Genomic DNA, 21,180 nt, shown 5'->3' with positions numbered 1-21,180 from the left:
TAATTTATTCCTCAGAATTGAGTGATTCCACATTTTTTTCCTCTGCTTGGTCTGAAAAAGTAACCGTTACTGTCACAATCTTTTTTTCTTGATTTCTTATAGTGTTTCTTAAAGCCAGAAAGTTGCCATTTGAAATGACTTTAGTTTTGTGTCATGTCTGTGATCTGCTTTTTTTCTACAAAATTAAACAACTGAATGAACATCCTCTGAGGCCAGTGATTCCATAATTTTTGCCAGGGGTTGTAAAAGGAAAATGGTCTCAGGCTGGCGTTCCCCCCGTGTCTTGTTTTGGAGTGGCTGTATCTGATCACTAAGTCTACCTTTAAAGGCAACTCACTGTTGTCCAAAGCCACCAGGATGTCACCAGACCTGGGATCAAATGGCTCAGGAATCTTCAAGGTAAAGCTCCCAAAAAGATTTTTAAAGAGATCAGCTTTGAATCTTCAAAGCGCAAAAGCTGAACTATCAAACAGCCAAATGTCTCATTGTTTCCTTGTGATTCTTTGAAATCACTTGCTGCGCACACGCAGCAGAAGGTGATATACACAGAAAGCAAACATCGGGGCACTGTTGCCGCCAAATGGGTGAGGCAGAAGAATTCAACAGAACCCATGTCACCATTCTGACGCCGGTTCATCCCAGGCCTGAAAGTAACAGCCAGAAACGAGGTAGAACCTCAGAGGACCCTTCACCCTCAGTGGCCGCAATAAACCCACATGATGACCAAGTTCCAAACAGAAAAGTAAAAAAAAAAAATTCACGTACATATTTTGTGTTTACATGTATTCAGTAAGTAATATGAATAAGCGACAATGCAATTACTACAGTATCTTTTCTTCAAGTACCCTTCTACTTACTTCCACAAACAGACATCTGCTGAAATACATGGAACCAATCAGGAAATACTCGTATACATATATACACAAACTTTATGACAGATCTTCCAGAGGGATAAAAGGAAGGCATGTAATTTAAAAAGAGGAAACTCTTTTTGAGCCGTCCAGGCCTGTACAATTTTTAAATTAATTATTTAGTACAACATATATTTGAAATACTCTCAAACATTATTTTCAAGTATTCTTGAAAGAACGTCTCAGGCGAAGTTGGGTTTTAGTTAGTTTGAGAACAGGACTTGGCGTATAGTTGGTAATCGGTTGATGGAGTTAAAAAGTGGAAGGATAAAACAGTTTCCTTTAAAGTCCATTAAATGTCTGATTCGAAAATTTTCAACTAATTTCTGTAATTTTTGAGCTTCCTTCCAATTCAGAACAGTTGTTTACGTGTATAGATGTTTTTATTTATTTTTAAAATTTTTAGAAGCAGTCTATTAAGCAATCAAGTACAGTCACTTGCCCAGTTCCGGATCACTGCTGTAGTTTTTGTGCCGCCGTTTCTCGTAATCAGCACGAATAAACTAATACTTGGTACCAATGGAAAGATTGATGTTTTGTCTACAAACGACCACAAGCTCGACCGGATCCAGCCGTCCTTGTGATCAGCAGAGGAATCAAAACATCCTGGTGTCTGCGGTGTGCGCGCTTTTTCTCACTCACTCATTCCTGCAAGTTTTAAAGTAACAATCTCTAAAACGTAGCAAAGGTGAGTTAGCCATTCTGTGTTTTTGGTTCTAGAGTGGGAAAATACTTACTTACTTGGGTAGAAAATGTCAGTGTGTTATGTCTTGCTGTTTAATTGCTGCGCGCATTTATCTCCGACGCGAAAATTTGCCAGTTGCGGATCACTGAAGCAGCAGCCTCGTGTCTGTAGTTGTGAGTCTTGTGGACTTTGGGGGTCATCTCAACATCACTAATGGACATGAATGTGGGGGCTTTTATTTTTTAATTCGGGAGAAATCTCACCTCCACACTTCATTTTTTGCTCGTAAAAATGTATAGCTGCGCTTTTTGAAACAAAGTAAATTCTCATTTAATAAGTATTATTTCTATCATTTTGTGTTCAAAACACATTCTCGGGTACAGTGTGTATCATTCTGCATTAGAAGGGCTCCAGCCAGATGCCAGGAATGCCCCCAAAGTGACACAGAGTGTCGTGATCCGTAACTGGCAAACGTGATCCGTTTCTGGCAAATGTTTGCGCCACACATAATGTGGCTTCACACTTTAAGTAGAAGCGCTACTCCACCCAGACTTTTTCAGCTAAATAACATCCAAATACCCAATACAACAATACACAATTAAAGGACATTCAGTTGCATTATGGCTCCGTATAGCGGGACTTTAAAAAAGGTGATTCGGAACTGAGCAACCGTCTGTATCAGAATCATTGGGACACTGATAACAGCTTTTCCTGCTGAAACTAATTACTACATTTGATTAATTGCAGTCTTGTAGCAAATATTCTACAACCCACCGACACACCTTCTTCGGAATTGTACAACAAAAACAATACAAAAAGAGAAATCCATTATCACGTGCAGTACTATCAGAATATAGTATTTGGCTGCAAACACGTAGTATTTGAGCTAGCTACATGCTAGCTAGCTAGTCTACAGTGGTGGGCACAGTTAGGGTTGCCAACTCTCTGAAAAATAAATAAGGGACACCTCACTGGCAGGGCTGACCGGCCCATGGAAATATAGATTGGAATGGACATGCCTCTATTAGCGTCACTCAGGACAGGAAGGTGCCATTACTAAGGGTGGAAATGTGCAGCTCATCAATAATAAACTGACCGCTTTTTTTGCACTAGCGTCACTATTTCTTAATGGATTTTAATAAATGTAGGCTTGTTTCAAAGCCCTTCGAAAGCTCTTTCCAATGCACCTATGCATGTGTGGGTAAAAAAAAAAAAAAACTTTTATGTAAAATGCAGAAATTTGGGGAAATTACAACAAACTGTGCTGCTTTTCTCGCTCTATTGTCGCTATTTGTTAACAGATTTTAATAAAAGTAGGCTTGTTTTAAAGCCCTTTCATTGCTCTTTCTAATGAACCCATACATGTCTAGGTAGAAAAAAAACGTTTTATGTAAAGTGTGGAAATTTGTGGAAAATATTCCATTCTGTTCATTTACTGTGATTTTTTTTTCCTGTCATCATAATTCTCGATGGATTTTTATAAATGAAGCCTTGTAAGTTGTATTCATGCTAATTAAAAGGTCTAACGAACCCATACATGCCTGGATAAAAAAAATCCTTATGTATTAAAATATTAATCTGAAGTATGCCTTGCCATTGTGCTCATTTACCTTGCTGCTTTTTCCACTGTAATATTACTGCTAGTCTTTTAATGACAACAACATATATATGATTTTTACTAACATTTTATTACAAGTAGATATAAAGCCATTCAGAATTTATGACTTTTGATCCTCAGTCAGGGTAAAAAGTACCTCCTCCATCCCCTCCAACCACACTGTTCAAATTTAAATGCCTCCTGTGACCACCATGTACATATCATATTAAACAACAGCTGCAAGTATATATATAGACATAAATATATTTAAACATTTTTGTTTCCGCATGTGAACGCAGCTTAATGAAAAGAACTTATAGCGTTGAGTTATAGTCTCAGTATATTGACATTAAATTGCGGCATAACAACTTTAAAATAGACATTTGTTTTACATAATTACATTAAGGCTATTGTACAGTTAATTTTAGTATTGGAGAATGTGTTTTTGTGGTTCGTGCAGTTGATAATGAAGCACTGGCTGCCTTTTTTCTCCTCATATCGCTTCTGTTTAACAGGATCAAGGTCTCTCTCCACCCTCAGTAATGGCCGCCGTGCAGCACGCCGCTAGTCACGTGACGTCCATTCCAGGTCTCTATTTCCATGGACCGGCCAACTGACCATTGCCTTCACCCTTCCCAGTGTGTGTGTGAAACGATTTTTAACCATTTGACTATTGACTTGACCCTGAATTTAAGTAGATGCACACATGCATTTGTTATGATATGAACATGCGGAAAACAAATTATTATTTAGCAATTTATTTTTAGTGCAAAATAAATTTTCATTTACAATTTCAATATGAGCATCCTGTCCTGCTTCAAAGTATAAAAAAATATGTCTTTAAAAATAAATCTTTCTCTGTCGTGTTATTGTTATAAAAGTGTATAAATTAACAAAAAAATATAATCCAAAACAATGTAACAGTGAAAGTCTGAAAAAGTAAACAATACTTACAATACTTATAGCTGTTGTCGCGCACCTTTTCCCATTTGCCCATGTATTTTTGCTTTCTTTTTTGTTTTGTTTTTTTCGAGGAGGAGTAACGACGTTACAGACATTGCTGTTCGTAGGCGTATCTGCAATACCAGTGTCGGTGTCTGTGTCGGTATCAGACATGCTGCTATGGTCGTCCGACGACCATCGTCGGCTCATGATTCTCGTCCGGGATCTTTTTGCGAGCAGATGTCCCTCGACCAATGAGATAAGAGTGATTCTGTATCGTCAACTCGTGTCTGTCAGCTCATTGGTGAAGAGCAGGAGAGAGGCTGGGATCAAATTTACCATAAGTTTTCCATAATCTGTAAAATGTCAATTCCATTGACATTTTACAGACTTTTTGATTCTCACAGAAATACGGGACAAACTGCGTCCCGTTTCAGGTCAATACGGAACGCACACTTTTATTTCCAAATAAGGGACGATTCCATTTTTCAAGGGACGGTTGGCAACCCTAGGCACAGTTCTGCTAACTGCTAATTAGCAAAGCTAATGTTTTCATTATCGGATTAGCTTTTCAGATAACTTTGAAAACCATCAGCTGACCAGTTAGCTTCTGATAAATTTAGGTCCGATAATTTTTAGACCACTAACATATTTTTGCAGGCACAGCGAATAAAGCTTAAGAGGTATAAAACATATGTGAAGTCTGAAGTCAAAGATTTTAGTACTTACCTGTTAAATGTTTCCTACCAGATGGATAGCTCTAGCCTCTGTAGGCAGAGGAGCTGGTTACAGGAGAGAAAGGGAGAGAGTGTAAAAATTCATTTCTCTTCACACCATAATGACTAATGGCTAATCACACGTCATCAACAGGCATACAGTTTTAACTTATGATTAAAATTTAACCAAACTAAGTCCAGACAAGTTATTTAAATTAGCGTCACGCCTGTGTTTTATAAAGTGGAAATATCAGCTACAACCCCAATTCCAATGAAATTTGGATGTTGTTTAAAATGTAAATAAAAACAATACAATGATATGAAAATCCTCTTCAACCTATATTCAGTTGAATACACCACAAAGACAAGATATTTAATATTCAAACTGATAGACTTTCTTGTTTTTGTGCAAATATTTGGTCATTTTGAAATGGATGCCTGCAACACGCTTCAAAAAAGTTGGGACGGGGCAACAAAAGACTGGGAAAGTTGAATGCTCAAAGAACACCTAATTGGAAAAAGGACAGTGTCATGATTGGGTATAAAAGGAGCATCCCCAAAAGGCTCAACCATTCACCATTCACAGTTTACGAACAATACTTCTCAACATTCAATTGCAAAGAATTTAGGGATTCCATCATCTACAGTCCGTAATATAATCAGAACATTCAGAGAATCTGGAGAACTTTCTGCATGTAAGCAGCAAGGCCAAAAACCAACATTGAATGCTCGTGACATTCCATTACTCAGGTGGCACTGCATTAAAAACCAACATCATTGTGTAAAGGATCTTACCGCGTGGGCTGAGGAACACTTCAGAAAACCATTGTCAGTTAACACAGTTCGTCACTACATCTACATCTAAAAGTGCAAGTCGAAACTCTAACATGCAAAGCGAAAGTAATACATCAACAACATCCAGAAACACCGCCGCCTTCTCTGAGCCCGAGCTCATTTGAAATGGACAGACGCAAAGTGGAAAAGTGTGCTGTGGTCTGATGAGTCCACGTTTCAAATTGTTTTTGGAAATCATGGACATTGTGTCCTCTGGACGAAAGAGGAAAAAGACCATCAGATTGTTACCAGTGCAAAGTTCAAAAAGCCAGCATCTGTGATGGTATGGGGGTGTGTTAGTGCCCATGGCATGGGCAACTTACACATCTGTGATGGTGCCATCAATGCTGAAAGGTACATCCAGGTTTTGGAGCAACACATGCTGCCATCCAAGCAGCGTCTTTTTCAGGGACGTCCCTGCTTATTTCAGCAAGACAATACCAAGACACATTCTGCACATGTTAAACAGCGTGGCTTCATAGTAAAAAAGTACGGGTACTAGACTGGCATGCCTGCAGTCCAGACCTGACGCCCATTGAAAATGTGTGGCGCATTATGAAGCGCAAAATACATAACAATGGAGACCCCGGACTGTTGAACAACTGAAGTCGTACATCAAGCAAGAATGGGAAAGAATCCACCTACAAAGCTTCAACAATTAGTGTCCTCAGTTCCCAAATGCTTACTGAGTGTTGCTAGAAGGAAAGGTGATGTAACACAGTGGTAAACGTCCCAGCTTTTTTGAAATGTGTTGCAGGCATCATTTCAACATGAGCAAATATTTGCACAAAAACAATAAAGTCTATCAGTTTGAACAATAAATATCTTGTCTTTGTGGTATTCAATTGAATATAGGTTGAAGAGGGTTTGCAAATTATTGTATTCTGTTTTTATTTACATTTTACACAACGTCCCAACTTCATTGGAATTGGGGTTGTGTATGTTTTAGTTTTAAAGTAATGCACTAATTTTGAAGGTGTTTGGACCACACATGCTGCAGTGCATTATGGGTAAAGTTTCACGACAGGAGAAATGCATTGAGACGCTCTCATCAGGGTGCACTTTAACTGCTGCAGATGGACAACCAGCCCAGTCTCACATTTTTTTTTGTGCTCGTGTCACGAAATGAGTGAAATTTTCGTGGCAGGGTTTTTTTTAACTCACTATTACTAACCCTACTCCCACCCCCAACCCCAACCTTAACCATAACCTAACCCTACTCCTTCCACCCACCCTAACCATAACTACCCCGACTGCCCTGCTTCACTTTTAATTTCGTGCAGCCATCACGAAATGAATTAGAATTAATTTGTGCTGCCATGACGAAAATGAGGCGCTTTTTGTCACAATATCACAAACCAATAGATTAATGTATATTTCTTGCTCCTGAATCACAACTTGCCGTAAGATCAGGTTGGGACAACAACATTAAACTCTTTGTATATTGTGCCTGAAACTCTCATGACTATATTCTCTGGGTTTATACATGTTATTGTGTTTGTTTTATGTAAACATGCCAGAAGCTCAGGTTTATTTAACACTCGGAGGTCCAAGCTTTTCTGTTCTACCTGTAAAGCCCATGGAGAGTCAAATGACCCTGGCTAGCTGACTTGGCTAGCCACATTCTTGTGTTTGCATATTTGCTGTCTGTGTGTTCTGAGACTTCCTTGTTTACATAACAGAAGTAGCTCTCCACAGGGGATCTTGGAGTCACTTGCCTGCTTAGCTGAAAGGGCTGCGTATGAAGCAGGAGTTGTGTGCAAAACGTGTAAAATTACACTGCCTAGTACACCTATTGCTACAACTATTTGTGCACCACAGCGGCTGAAAGATCTGTTGTTCTGGATGTCCCAGCTGGACAACATGTACTGTGTTTGGATAGACATGGACTAACAACTGCCCACTGTGACGCATGTGTGTCTGCTTGCTGTCATCATGTGGACATAATGACATAATAACAGTGAGGGGACTATTAGTCATTGCGAGTGACTGTAACCTGTACCTATTGTATATATTTTGGTTTTCTGGTGTGTTTTTTGGTACATTTTGGTACATTTCAATAAAATCCAGAAAACAAAGTTTTCTTTTGGTGTGTTTTTTGGTACATTTCAATACAATTCAGAAAACAAAGTTTTCTTTTGGTGTGTTTTTTGGTACATTTCAATACAATTCAGAAAACAAAATTTCATCTCTCCCCCAGGGTAAAGTTATTTATCCACCTAAGCACAAATCAGCAGCCCTTTCAGACAGCAAATATGCAAACACAAGAATGTGGCTAGCCACGTCAGCCCCTCCCCTGAGGTGTTCTGAGACTTCCTTGTTTACATAACAGAAGTAGCTCTCCACAGGGGATCTTGGAGTCATTTGACTATCTGTGGACTTTAGAGGTAGATTGGTCATTTGACCAGACCTCGGCCTTCTGAGTGTTAAAGTTTTCAGTGTCTCTACTGCCATCTACTGGCCAGTAGATGGTAGTACTGGTCAGTTGCTGCGGTCTAAACAGCACAAAGAATCCACATGACGACAGTTGTAAATGAACGTTATACAACCAAAATACATTTTTATGCTTTTCATCACATTAATAAGAGGCTGCAGCAACTCTCTGGTGTGCAAAGGATTATGGGATATGGCCAATACTGCCATGAACACTGCCACCTACTGGCCAGTAGATGGCAGTAGAGACCCTGATAACTTTTAATAGACCTGAACTTCTGGCATGTTTACATAAAACAAATACAATAACAACATCTATACGTCTATAAACCCAGAGAATATGTTCACGAGAGTTTTAGGCACAATATACAAAGAGTTTCATACTGTTGTGCGTGTGCAGCGGTTAAACTGTGCAAACGATGGAATTGGATTAGAATGGAAATAACCCTGTTGTGTCTGATGATTTGCGGACGTTCATGCTGGATTACGGTCACAAATATCCATTTTACAGGCTGGGGGTATCAGATTGTCTCAATGCATTTCTCCTGTTGTGAAATGTTACACATAATGCACTGCAGCACGTGTGGTCCAAACACTAAAACCTTCAAAATTAGTGCATTACTTTAAAACTAAAACATATAGCTGACATTTCTGCTTTATAAAATGCCAGACGTGACGTTAATTTAAAGAACTTGTCTGGAATTAGTTTGGTTACAATTTTAACCATAAGTTAAAATTGTATGCCTGTTGATGACTTGCGTGTTATGCTGGTGAGTCATTATGGTGTAAAGAGAAATTGTCTTTATTTTTTTCTCCTTCTCTTCTGTCACTAGGTCTCTTTTGCTGAGAGAAAGATAATATGACACACAAGTGCTGGCTTATTGTTGTGTCAGTAACTGCTAGTGTACTGAAATCAATACTGAATGTTATCGGTTTAGCTTTTATCTGTAACTTCCGCTAATTTTTGTTTAGGGGCTTATCAGTTTAGCTTTATAAAAGATAACTTTTCAGGTAGCGGATTAACTGTTATCAAAGCTAACTTTTTGGTTAGGTGTGCCCACCACTGCTAGTCTAGCTGGCTTTGCAAACCATTGTACCAACTAAGCTAGTATAGTAAGATTGCTAGCTGCCGGGAACTTTCCACTAGTCCTAGGTTCCACTACTCCTGGTTAGGCTTAGGAGTTAGGGTTAAGGGTTAGGGTGAACTTTAAGTTCAGTCTGGGGTTGTAATATACACCATCAAATAATATAAAGAGGTTAGGACCAGTGGACCCTAGGGCTAGTCGACTCTAGGACTAGTCGACCCTCACCCTAGCTAACTTGTATTTGTACTATTCATACTTTCTTACAACTGTTTGTAAACTCCACCAATATCTTTTTGGCAGAGCTTATACTCAACGGGAGGCAAATTGTGTAACAGTGGATTGTGTAAAATGGGGAACCCGCTATGATAAACGCCTCTGCTTTGAAAGCCGTGTAATTTACCTCAAAAGACAGGCGGCTGTGACTGACTGATGGTTTGAAATCACAGATGAAGGATCTGTAATTATGAATTCTACAAAATAAAAGCACTTCCCAGATATATCATTTATGTCCACTGTGAATACAGAAGGCAAAGCAGAAAAACAAAAACACAACAAATGGTTGCCAGCTTGAATATTCAAACTATTTGCTTTACCACTGCAGTGCCCTGAAGCAAGGCACTTATTCTCCACTTGCATCAGTGCAGCAAAAAGGATGTTAATAATTTTATATTGCAGCGTCTCTTGCAAATTTAAACCTACAATAAATAGCTCATAGTAAAACTGAGATTAGCGAAAATGATGACATTGCTATCATTTACGTTATGAACATAAAAAATTAAATGAAATAAAAAAAATAATAGATGATCACCAGTGTGCATGAAATGAATATGGACATTAACTTTTCTTCTGTCTGCAAGATTTTTAGCAGAATGACTGACAAACAAATGCACGGATTCTATCAAAGAACAAATATCATTGTAAGAGTCACAAAAGCTGAAAATAATTTCATCACCTTGCAGTAGGATGTTTCCTGCCTTGTTACAGCTATACATGCTAAGCACATCTTTCATTATTGGTTAGTGTTAATTTTTAAGCTAACTAATTCATTTGTTCTTTGTGTTAAAACATTACAAAAAAATTCCCAGCGCACATTCTCAAAAGTCCATCTTTTGGTGGTTTGTTCAACCAACAGTTAATCTGTTGCTTTATCCTAAACTATACAAATATAAAAGTTTTATATTTAAGGTCCGAGCTAAAGTTTTAGGGACATTAGTTTTTGGGTGATAATTCCAACAAACTAACATTAACAAACAACATGGATGAAGATGTAACTTCCATAAAAATTGCATAAATAAATAAAATTCACAGACTGACAAATTTTAGAAGGTGAAGTGAGAGAACGCTTGAAAATTTTGAGATCAACTACGAAAAATGTTCACGCTCAAGTTTTTGCCTGTTGATAATTAACAATTTGTACATGACAATTCCTTTTTTTCCTGGAGTACAGAGATAACACGTTGAGGCCCCGCCCATCATCACCTAAATTTAAGTTACAGCATCATAAAACACCTGCAACACGTCGCCACAAGCCTGGAACTCTACTATTTACAAAGTGACAGAGAGTCAAGCAGACGCCACATGGTTATCTGCTCTAAGGAGTACACTACGGCAGAAGGCTCAAGTGGTACCCGTCAAGTAAAAATGCAACTTATAAACGAACATTAAGTGTTGACCAGTTTTCTTCTGCAAAACTGAGAAACAAAGTCAATAAATTAACTTATAATACCTGTCCTGACCCAAGAAAAGTATGTATCAAAAATGATACATACAGCGTTACAGGCTTAATATTTAATATAGCAGTATTGAGTGTAGAAATCCTAATAACATCACAAAATATTAGATGTGATACAAGTAATCAGTCCTGCCAATTTCTTTCACCAGTAATGCGATGGCATAAGTCAGGAATTCACAACTGTGCAACTCTAAATAAATATTAAGCAGATTTACAAGTTAAGACATTGAGTCATGTCTAATTAACCATCTAGTGACCAAGTTATTTTCACGACTAATATGACTGAGTTGGGTTATTTATGACCCCATTGATTTGATCCTATATATAGAGTTAGCAAATTACAATACCATCTGAAGCTATTATGTCAAAAATCTCACAGATCTTTCTGGGTCATACGTGACCCCGCAAAATTTTGGATTATACTTTCCACACGGATTGGCCGATCCTTGAAAAACTCTGAACAAATGCAGGAGAAATAGATTGAGAAATTCATGGTAGGAAAGTTTTTCCAATTAAAATTAGAGAGAATGTGCACAAAAACATATGCCCAGGGTCATAAATCACCCCACTTGGTCGCTTGAGGGTTAATTTCTCTCACTGGGTGCTGACATTTCTGCCTTCTAGCCCTCTCTCATGTGAGTCAAAAAGCCTTCGGTGAGTTGAGGTATACAAACTCTAAATGAGCAGGTAATCGTCTGCATGACAACAAGGTTGCTGCAGTCACAGGAATATCACAGAGTTTTAAAAATGTTCAAAAAATGTTGCTAAACCACCAACTATTCACACGTTCCCTGGAAGGCTGTTCAAACTGTTGATGATTGTTGGTAGAAAAAGTAGGAGATAATTTTTTGTCTTAAAAAAACAGCAAAACTATGACATCGTGCTTGTAATTGCAAGTAATCATAAACTGTTGCACGGTCAGTGATTACTTCTTTCCACAACATTGTGATATCTTGAATTAACCATAAGTAATTATTGCATTTTTTTATTTAAATATTTTTGTACGTGAGAAAGTTGTTAGAAGCTGATGTTTCAGATGTAGTACAGCCGATTGCACACAATAACCACTCAATGAGTTATAGGCCACAGGAATTAAACGTGAGAATGGGTGAAATTAATGTTTCATGATTGTTATTGCACATGCACAAAACGCTACTTGTGCATTTGTCACACACTTTTCCAAAAAGCTAAAATGCGTCTGCTAACATCTCAAAATTGTCTTCTTCTGAAGAGTGCACCATGCTTTTCATGATCCATTTCATAGTAGGTATGTCTGGATTACTGCACATTCTACCCACTCTTTTATGTAAGAGTACTCTTGGTCTTCACCAGTTAAATGCAACTAGTCATGTTTTGTGGATTTAGGGAATAACCCTGTTGTGTCTGATGATTTGCGGACGTTCATGCTGGATTTACAGTCGCAAATTTTAAAAAGGAGTTTTACCAGCAACACGTTAGCCGAGCCTGTAAAACGGGTATTTGCGACCATAATTCAGCATGAACGTCTGCAAATCATCAGACACACAGGGTTATTTCTATTCTATTCCAATTCCATCGTTTGCACGGTTTATTTTTCTTTAAGGATTTTGGTCGGCGAATCATAAAAGGGTGTGGTCGGCTCCTCAAGGTTTACTGTAGCAACAGCGTCTTCATGCCAAACTGGAAATTCTGTGAGCAGACCCACAGATTTCTCCATCTCGTCAGCTGCACTGAGTTAAATCCACGGTAAATCCATCAATCAATCCAGTTAAATCCATTAAATCCATGCATTTTAGCATCATCGTCACTGCATTATTTTCTGTCACTCTCAGCTGAGAGCACCATTATTGACACCAACGTAGCAAAGCCGTCAGGGTGTGGAGTTATACATCAAATGTGAAACGGTCGAATATTTTGCCACCGTCTACTCGATATTTTTTGGTCTGAAATCTCACACGATTAACCAATCAGATTTGCGGAACAAATGTAATTGGATTTAATACAATTTAACCCGATGTTACAAATTTTAAATGATGTTTAAAACTTTCCTGATTGCTCACAGTGTTTTAAAATGCTATTTTGACCACAGATGACCCATTTTCAGGTTCCGATCGGGTATCCTATTTTTTTTTTTTTATGTTTTTGCATCCAATTAGGTATCAAAAGTCAGCAATGGGAGACTACCCTTAGCCAAGACCTCATCATTCATTTTGCTAAATCTGGGCATCATAACCATCTTAAAATTAGGAGTACTATCAATTTATGACTATAAACCAATGGCTTTTTGGTTGTATGAAAATGATGCACTTTAACAGCCCTTGCTCGTTGTCTGATCAACTGGTCCAACTTTTAATTTAAATTTACTAAAGCTATAATTAGTTAGTAAACATAACCAATCACTTGTTTTTGGCCTTTTAAGGCTCCTCAGACTCCCTGGAGTCACATCAGTGTGATATCAAGGCACAGGAGTCAAATATAGCCAGTATTTCCACCGCAGACACAAAGAAGCTTGTCCCAGAGAGGCAAATTTCTTCAGCAAGACATTCATGTTTCCACAAACCTTCTGGCCCTCACTCGCTACACTGTATAAAAGGCTTCATGGTGTAAAGGGGCAGAATGTGTTCTTCTGGGTTCATTGTACACTCTTGAGGGACAAAGATGTATTTTCCACACAGTCAAAATAGTGCCGTAGGATACTGAACGGCATCGATTTTTGCAGAATGCTGCGTGTGCCGAAATGTTCTTGACAACAACGAGCAATTGCATGGATGTGCACTGAGAACACATTCAATTACAGCAGGACAGCGAACTGTGTGAATAAGCTATGTTTTTAAACAGAAACTACAGAGTCAGGAGCCTTGAACATGATGTGGGAAGACACACTGCACCAAACTGTTATTAATGTGTGTGTTTGTGTGTGGACCCCAACATAGCTAAAACCCTTGACAGCCTTTAAAGTACAATAATAATTAAAAAACAGCCAAAGTGTTCCATTAATGAGTCTTAAATGTGTCTAAATGCTTCCCTTTTTTAAAATTAGCGAAACAGAATTGCAACTACCAGCTCTCATAAGCAGATACTCTGGATAATCAGTGGCTCAATTAGTATGCCACGGCGGGGGTTCCCAGTCCAGGCTAAGTGGTCATAAAGGGGAGAATTAAAACCCCTTTGAGAACCTCAGTGACCTCTGACTGAGCCATCATGTGGTTTTACAGAAGCTGCTGTTGTTTGAGCGTTCTGACACAAACCTAAAATACCAGCTGTTCTAAATATCAGAACATCTTGGACCATTGTGTCAGTAAAGACTTTCTTAAAATTGTTGCCAAAAGATGAATCACTGGTAAGAGTCCAAGTCTCATAACCATACAGTGAGACAGGAAGCACCAGGACACCAAACTCCTCATGACTCCACAAGCTCTTATCAGGGGTCTCTTGATCTCAAAGGCTGAGGACCCAAGAACATGAATATCACTGCTGAAATAAGTAAAATCTCTTGACAAGACACAGAAAGCCTTGATGTTAGTCTTGATCGAGGAAAATCACTAAACTAAGACGCTCCACCTCACAAGTGGTTGCAATTGGGGCCTTCATTGGTTCCGCAAAGACCACAGCATTGTCCACGAAATCAAGGTCAGTCAAACTTTCTTTGCCAACAAAGGGACCCAAGTCACTGGATTCCATGACTCCACTCAACACACAGTCCAGACCAGCACTGAACAAAGTAGTACTCAGAGCACATCCCTGATGAACACCACAATTCAAAAGGAATACCTCACAGACTTCAAGTGCCTCGGTCAACTATGATGTTCAACAACTTATTAGTGATCTCATGAATTGTCAGGATGTCCCACAGAGCATCTCAATCAATGAAAATCAACACAGACGGCAAAGAAGCACTGCTGATATTCGTGTTTTGTGTTCAGTGAGTACTTGCAGAGCTAGGATGTGGTCAGTGGTTGACTTCTGGGGTGTGGAAATCGACTGCTCTCTTTTGCTGAGCAGCATCTAGCTGTCTCTGAATCCTGTTGAGAATGACCACTGCAAGAACCTTTCCCAGCACAGGAGGCAGTGTAATATCCTAGTAGTTGTTGCAGTCGAGAAGATCACCCTGTCCTTTCCAAATAGGTAAACATGTCCTGTATTCCAGTCTGTTGAGATGATACCTGTATTCCAAATGGAAACAACTGGGTGAAACACCAAGAGAGCAGAATTTCAAGCCCAATTCCACAGATCCCTGCAGCTTTTCACACCCTCAGCTGTTTCATCACTGCTGCAATCTCACTAAGCTTCTGTGGATTCCAGCTAACCCACAGATGAGCCACTAGAAACCTGGTACCAAAGAATTCCAACATCCTGGCGGAAGGATGAGTTTTTTTTACAACTTCTCAAAGTAGCAGGTGCACGTTCCCATTCAATTGAATGGGAAACTGTGTCCAAATCTTTTAACTGGTAGGCGGATTGTTAATCGATGGTATACTTCCCCAAACACGCCACTTCACATTATAATATTACAGGTGAACCCCGTTAATTCGCACATGCGTAAGTCTCAATTTGGTTTTATTCACGGCCGATTTGGGGACCCCGAAAATTTTGACTATTGCATCATATAGTGTGCATTTTCAGCTAATTTTGTGGACCCCAACTTGCGCGAGTTGATGGGGCTCACCTGTGAATTGGCCACAGTCTCTCCCTTTGTTCAGATCTGGTACAAAATGTAATTTTTATTCAAGATTACTAATCAAGATCCACCCAAATTCAAAATGTTTAGTTTTTAACAGTGGTGGGCACAGTTATGCTAATCCGCTAACCACTAATTATTGAAAATAATGTTTTCATTATCAGATTAGCTTTTCAGATAACTTTGAAAACCATCATCGGACCAATTATCTTCCGATAAGTTTTGGTCCGATGCAGATGTAATTTTTTGAAGTAAATGCGCAGTTCTATCCTTTACAAACAGAGAAGAGCTGGTTCCAGAATAAACTGCTCTATCCTCTGCAGGCAAAGGAGAACTGGTCTTGGAAAAGAAAAAACTAATTTCTTTTGACCTCATACTAATATGCTGGCAATAGCACCCAAGTCATCCAGAGGCATAGAGTTTTAACTTATGGTTAGAATTTTAACAAAACTAATTTCAGATAAGTTATTTAAATTAACGTCACATCTGAAGTTTTATAAAGTGAAAATATCAGATATATGTTTAGTTTTAAAGTAATGCACTAATTTTGAAGGTTTTAGTGTGGACATGGTGTGTACGCAGTGCATTATGAGTAAAAGTTCAAGACACGAGAAATGCATTTGAGATGCTCTGATCAGGCTCCACACGGACAACAGCATTAAACTCTTTGTATATTGTGCCTAAAACTCTCGTGAATATATTCTCTGGGTTTATAGATGTTGTTATTGTGTTTGTTTTATGTAAAAACGCCACAAGAAGCCCAGGTTGCTTCTCCAAAAGCCGGAATTGTGATTCATGCCGTGTGATATGTCAAAATGCATAGAACACTGCCATCTACTGGTGACCAGTTATACCACAGTGTTGTCAACCGCAGGATTTTAAAATTATCTGTAGGTTTCCAAAACCTGAGAGTGCCCACACGTGGAGATAAAAACAAATCATAGATCTGACAGGTTTAGTTGTACAGTGTGTGGTGTCCGCCACACGGTAAAAACAACACACACAAACAGATTTCACACACGAACATTTCCAGATGAGACACCTCACTTTCTGATTGGCTGCATGTCACATTTAGCTCCTCATGTCCTTCTGAGCAGATCAAAGCACTCTTACAAACCACACACCGCAGGAATATCTGATAAGATTATATATATACGAGGTCTGTCAATAAAGTATAGGTCCTTTTATTTTTTTCAAAAACTATATGGATTTCATTCATATGTTTTTACGTCAGACATGCTTGAACCCTCATGCGCATGCGTGGGTTTTTCCACGCCTGTCGGTGACGTCATTCGCCTGTGAGCACTCCTTGTGGGAGGAGTCGTCCAGCCCCTCGTCGGAATTCCTTTGTCTGAGAAGTTGCTGAGAGACTGGCGCTTTGTTTGATCAAAATTTTTTCTAAACCTGTGAGTCACATCGAAGTGGACACAGTTCGAAAAAGTAAGCTGGTTTTCAGTGAAAATTTTAACAGCTGATGAGAGATTTTGAGGTGATACTGTCGCTTTCCCACAGTGCGAGATGTCGCGCAGTGCTCTCCGGCGCCGTCGTCAGCCTGTATCAAGCTGAAAACCTCCACATTTCAGGCTCTGTTGATCCAGGACGTCATGAGAGAACAGAGAAGTTTCAGAAGAAGTCGGTTTCAGCATTTTATCCAGATATTCCACTGTTAAAGGAGATTTTTTTTAATGCAAGACGTGCGGACGGATTGCAGCGTCGGCTCGCAGCCGCCGCGACGCTCCGCCACAGGAAAAACACCTTTGTTGGAAGCCTTAAGGACAAGCTGGAACATGTCCAGCTGTTAAACAATTTCTCATATACTCACTCCACTGAAAGCCATCAAAAGCCGCCTGGATTTTACAAATGGTTATCAACACGGAGGTGTTTTTCGTGTGCCGCCGCACCACGTCGGCTGCGTCCCGACGCGCGAACCCGTCCACACATCTTTCATTAAAAAAATCTCCTTTAACAGTGGAATATCCGGATAAAATGCCGAAACCGACTTCTTCTGAAACTTCTCTGTTCTCTCACGACGTCCTGGATCAACAGAGCCTGAAATGTGGAGGTTTTCAGCTTGAAACAGGCTGATGACGGCGCCTGAGAGCGCTGCGCGACGTCTCGCACCGTGGGAAGTCCTTAAAGCGACAGTATCACCTCAAAATCTCTCATCAGCCATTAAAATTTTCACTGAAAACCAGCTTAATTTTTCGAACCGTGTCCACTTCGATGTGTCTCACAGGTTTAGAAAAAATTTTGATCAAACAAAGCGGCAGTCTCTCAGCAACTTCTCAGACAAAGGAATTCCGACGAGGGGCTGGACGACTCCTCCCACAAGGAGTGTTCACAGGCGGATGACGTCACCAACAGGCGTGGAAAAACTCACGCATGCGCACGAGGGTTCAAGCATGTCTGACGTAAAAACATATGAATGAAATCCATATAGTTTTTGAAAAAAATAAAAAGGACCTATACTTTATTGACAGCCCTCGTGTATATATATATATATATATATATATATATATATATATATATATATATTTATTTAGCATCATCCCGATTGTTGGAGCATTCTTAAGATTGTCGGAAGGGGAAGATCGGGTCCGATATCGGCCTAATTATCTTGCCATGTGAACCAGGTTTGATGATATGACACCTCACGGAGCAACCGACTGATCTGTTATAACACCACACCGAACCTGTTTTCACTATTATTTGATTTCTTTGTGCGACTGACATCGTTATTCAAGCATTCAAAAAGCGATTCCTATCGCCACACAATTCCAACACACGAGAACGTTTTTTGACAGTTCTTGTTATTGAAAGAAACTTTGTCTCCCTAACCAGATAGAGTTGTGATGTCATCACTCGTGCACTTAGGCACTGTCTAGCGGGATCTTGAGAATTTCTTTCTTCCTTTTATACAAATGAAAAAAATGACATATTTTACAAAAGCACATTTATTTGTAAACACTAACACATTACATTGATTCACCTATGTTGGTTTTTACATAGAATGAATGAATCAACTAATCAGTATGAGCGGAGGCTTAGGTTACCCATAATCCCCTTTGGGGATCTGTGTGTTAATGTTCAAATCTTATTTTAAAATGAACAGATATGTGTTATATATCACTTTGTACATTTTAAGAGGTTACATTAATGTAGTTATTCTATCTGGAATAATTTTCTTTTAAAGCAAATCCATAATTCAAACCTGCTTTCAATTTCAAGACCTCTGCCTCATCGCGGCACCACGAATTCTTGTCAGGGTAAATGACGGGCTTGTCTTTTTGTGCGCTGCCCCATGGTTCATTGGCTGTTTGGGTTTGTGATCGCCATTGGTTCTATCAGAAGCTTTGGCGGTGTTTAAACTCAAAATCAGCTTCTTAGTAGTTGAGAGCGTATGGGAGGCAAAATTTTAAGTTATCGGTTATCTGTAGCTTCCGACAGGTTTTTAGGCAGTTTATCGGTTCAGTGTTAAAAAATATAACTTTTCAGTTAGCTGATTACCAGTTATCAAGCCAACGTTTTGGTTAGCTGTGCCCACCAATGGTTTTTAAATTTCCTTGCATTTCTCCTTTATCTGGATCGTACCCAAAATCTAGCCCACGTTCAGTATTATCTTTCGTTAAAAGGGTTTGTACCGCTGACTGCTGATGTTTTATGTGGAGTTGTACCAATATTCAGTTCATAAATAAACAGGATTATCTTCCAGTCTATATATTTATTTATTATTTAAAATGTTTGGGCTCTACCTCTTTATTTGGCAGCAACCAATAGAATTGGTTGCTGCCAAATAAAGATAGATTCAAATAGAATCTATTCCACGCTCTGTGCAGACTTTTCAAAATCAACTGTATGAGCATGCACTGTGTTCAAAATTAAAAACAAAAAAGCCTGGCTGTTTCTGTGGATCTGCCAAAAAATATTTTACTTTGTTTTCCAGATCAGCAGTGAACAGAAGCAGCCACAAACAAAATGTCCTTAAGTCGCAGCAAGTAATTAACACTGCTCCTTCTCCTTATAATTAACAAAACAAAATGTGTTCAAATGTAACGAGGTGTGTTTTTGTGTTGATAATCCCACTTTAGGTTTAATGCCAAAAACTAAAGTGACACTTTGGCACATTTGAGGAAGAACTAAAGCTTGTTAAATGTTTCGGTCACAATAAAAGCACTTGAAACCTGCCACAGTCTCACATGTGCGACACCGACTGAACACGGACGCCCAACCTGGTGTATAACGCAAGATGAATACAAAGTGCAACAATAACCAAGAATGAGATGTTGCAGAGCTACAGACAGACACTGGAAGAGATAAACGCACACACAATAAATAAATAAATAAATAAATACATGGATGAGGAGACTTACAGGAGGACAATAAGAGCAGGATTAAAGCAGGGATGTCGAGGGCAAGTCACCCGTGTTACAGCGCTGTGAACAGAAGTACTTCATTAAGCTCAGTCGATGTTGTTGCGCAGCCAGAATACTAACACAACCACCCCCCGACCCCTCTCTCTTTTTCCTCACATCTCTTCACCTTGTCACTTTCCTCCTTTTCTGCAGTTGCTGCTTTTTCATATTTCTGTCATTCCAAATCTCCCTTTTTGAAAAAAAAGAGAGTGAAAAGTACAGAAGCTTGTTCTATGCATTCCAGACAAGTTTAGAATTGAAGTAGTTGAGCTGTGGCTGTGCAGTTTGTTAAACGCACTCTGTCTGCTGAGACAGCGATAAGGCCGATGAAACAACATTCTCTCTTTATATGCTGACAACGTGCTGTTGTACCTCCACAACATTCATTAGTCCCACATGCGTAAGTCAAAATATTATCCAAAATGTTTTGCCCATCAACCACAAAGAGTGGACGGCAAGAAAGAGCCTCAAAAGAAAAGCCACAATGGCTCCTACTGGCTGGTTAAAGTACAGGTTTTTAACTCCACCTCCACCTTGCAAATTAAGTGCCACAGAGGACATATATAAAACTTTAAGGGCCCCTCCACACATAACACGAAAGACACAGAAACCGGAAGAATATCCGTAAACCAAACACAAAGCCACGAACCATCATGCGCGTGCATGAACACAGTGCGAGCAGCTGGGACGTGTTGCACCACATCGCGCCGCTGATGTGGAGAAAAATAAAAATGGGTTGATATAAATAATAAATAAAAGGGGACGCAATACAGAACCCTGTGGATAAATAACCCTGTGGTTAAATAAAAAATAAATGCCACTCACGGGATTCGAACCTGCAATTTACAAAAACTCTGATTACCAGACAGAAACATTATCACTGCTTTATAACAGGAGTGAAAAATCAACAAGTAGATGAATATATTTTCGTTAAAAAGAGAAAAAGGCGCCATGATAACTGAACAAATGGAATTTGTTATGGCGTATTTCTGCTGATACGTGACTGAAAGTGGCACATTTGTCACACTGTTGGCTTGTCACCTGCGGCGCATCGCCCACAGGACACGCATGTCCTGTCACACAGACATGACATTCAGATCACTTGCTGTGTGTCCACATGAACTGACGGTCCATTTCAGCTGGGACAGCCTGTCAATGTGCGCGCTCTCCAGCCTG

This window comes from Thalassophryne amazonica, chromosome 3 (genome assembly GCF_902500255.1).
Source record: "Thalassophryne amazonica chromosome 3, fThaAma1.1, whole genome shotgun sequence".
NCBI classification, from domain to species: Eukaryota; Metazoa; Chordata; class Actinopteri; order Batrachoidiformes; family Batrachoididae; genus Thalassophryne; species Thalassophryne amazonica.
Note: the sequence above shows the minus strand (reverse complement) of the source record.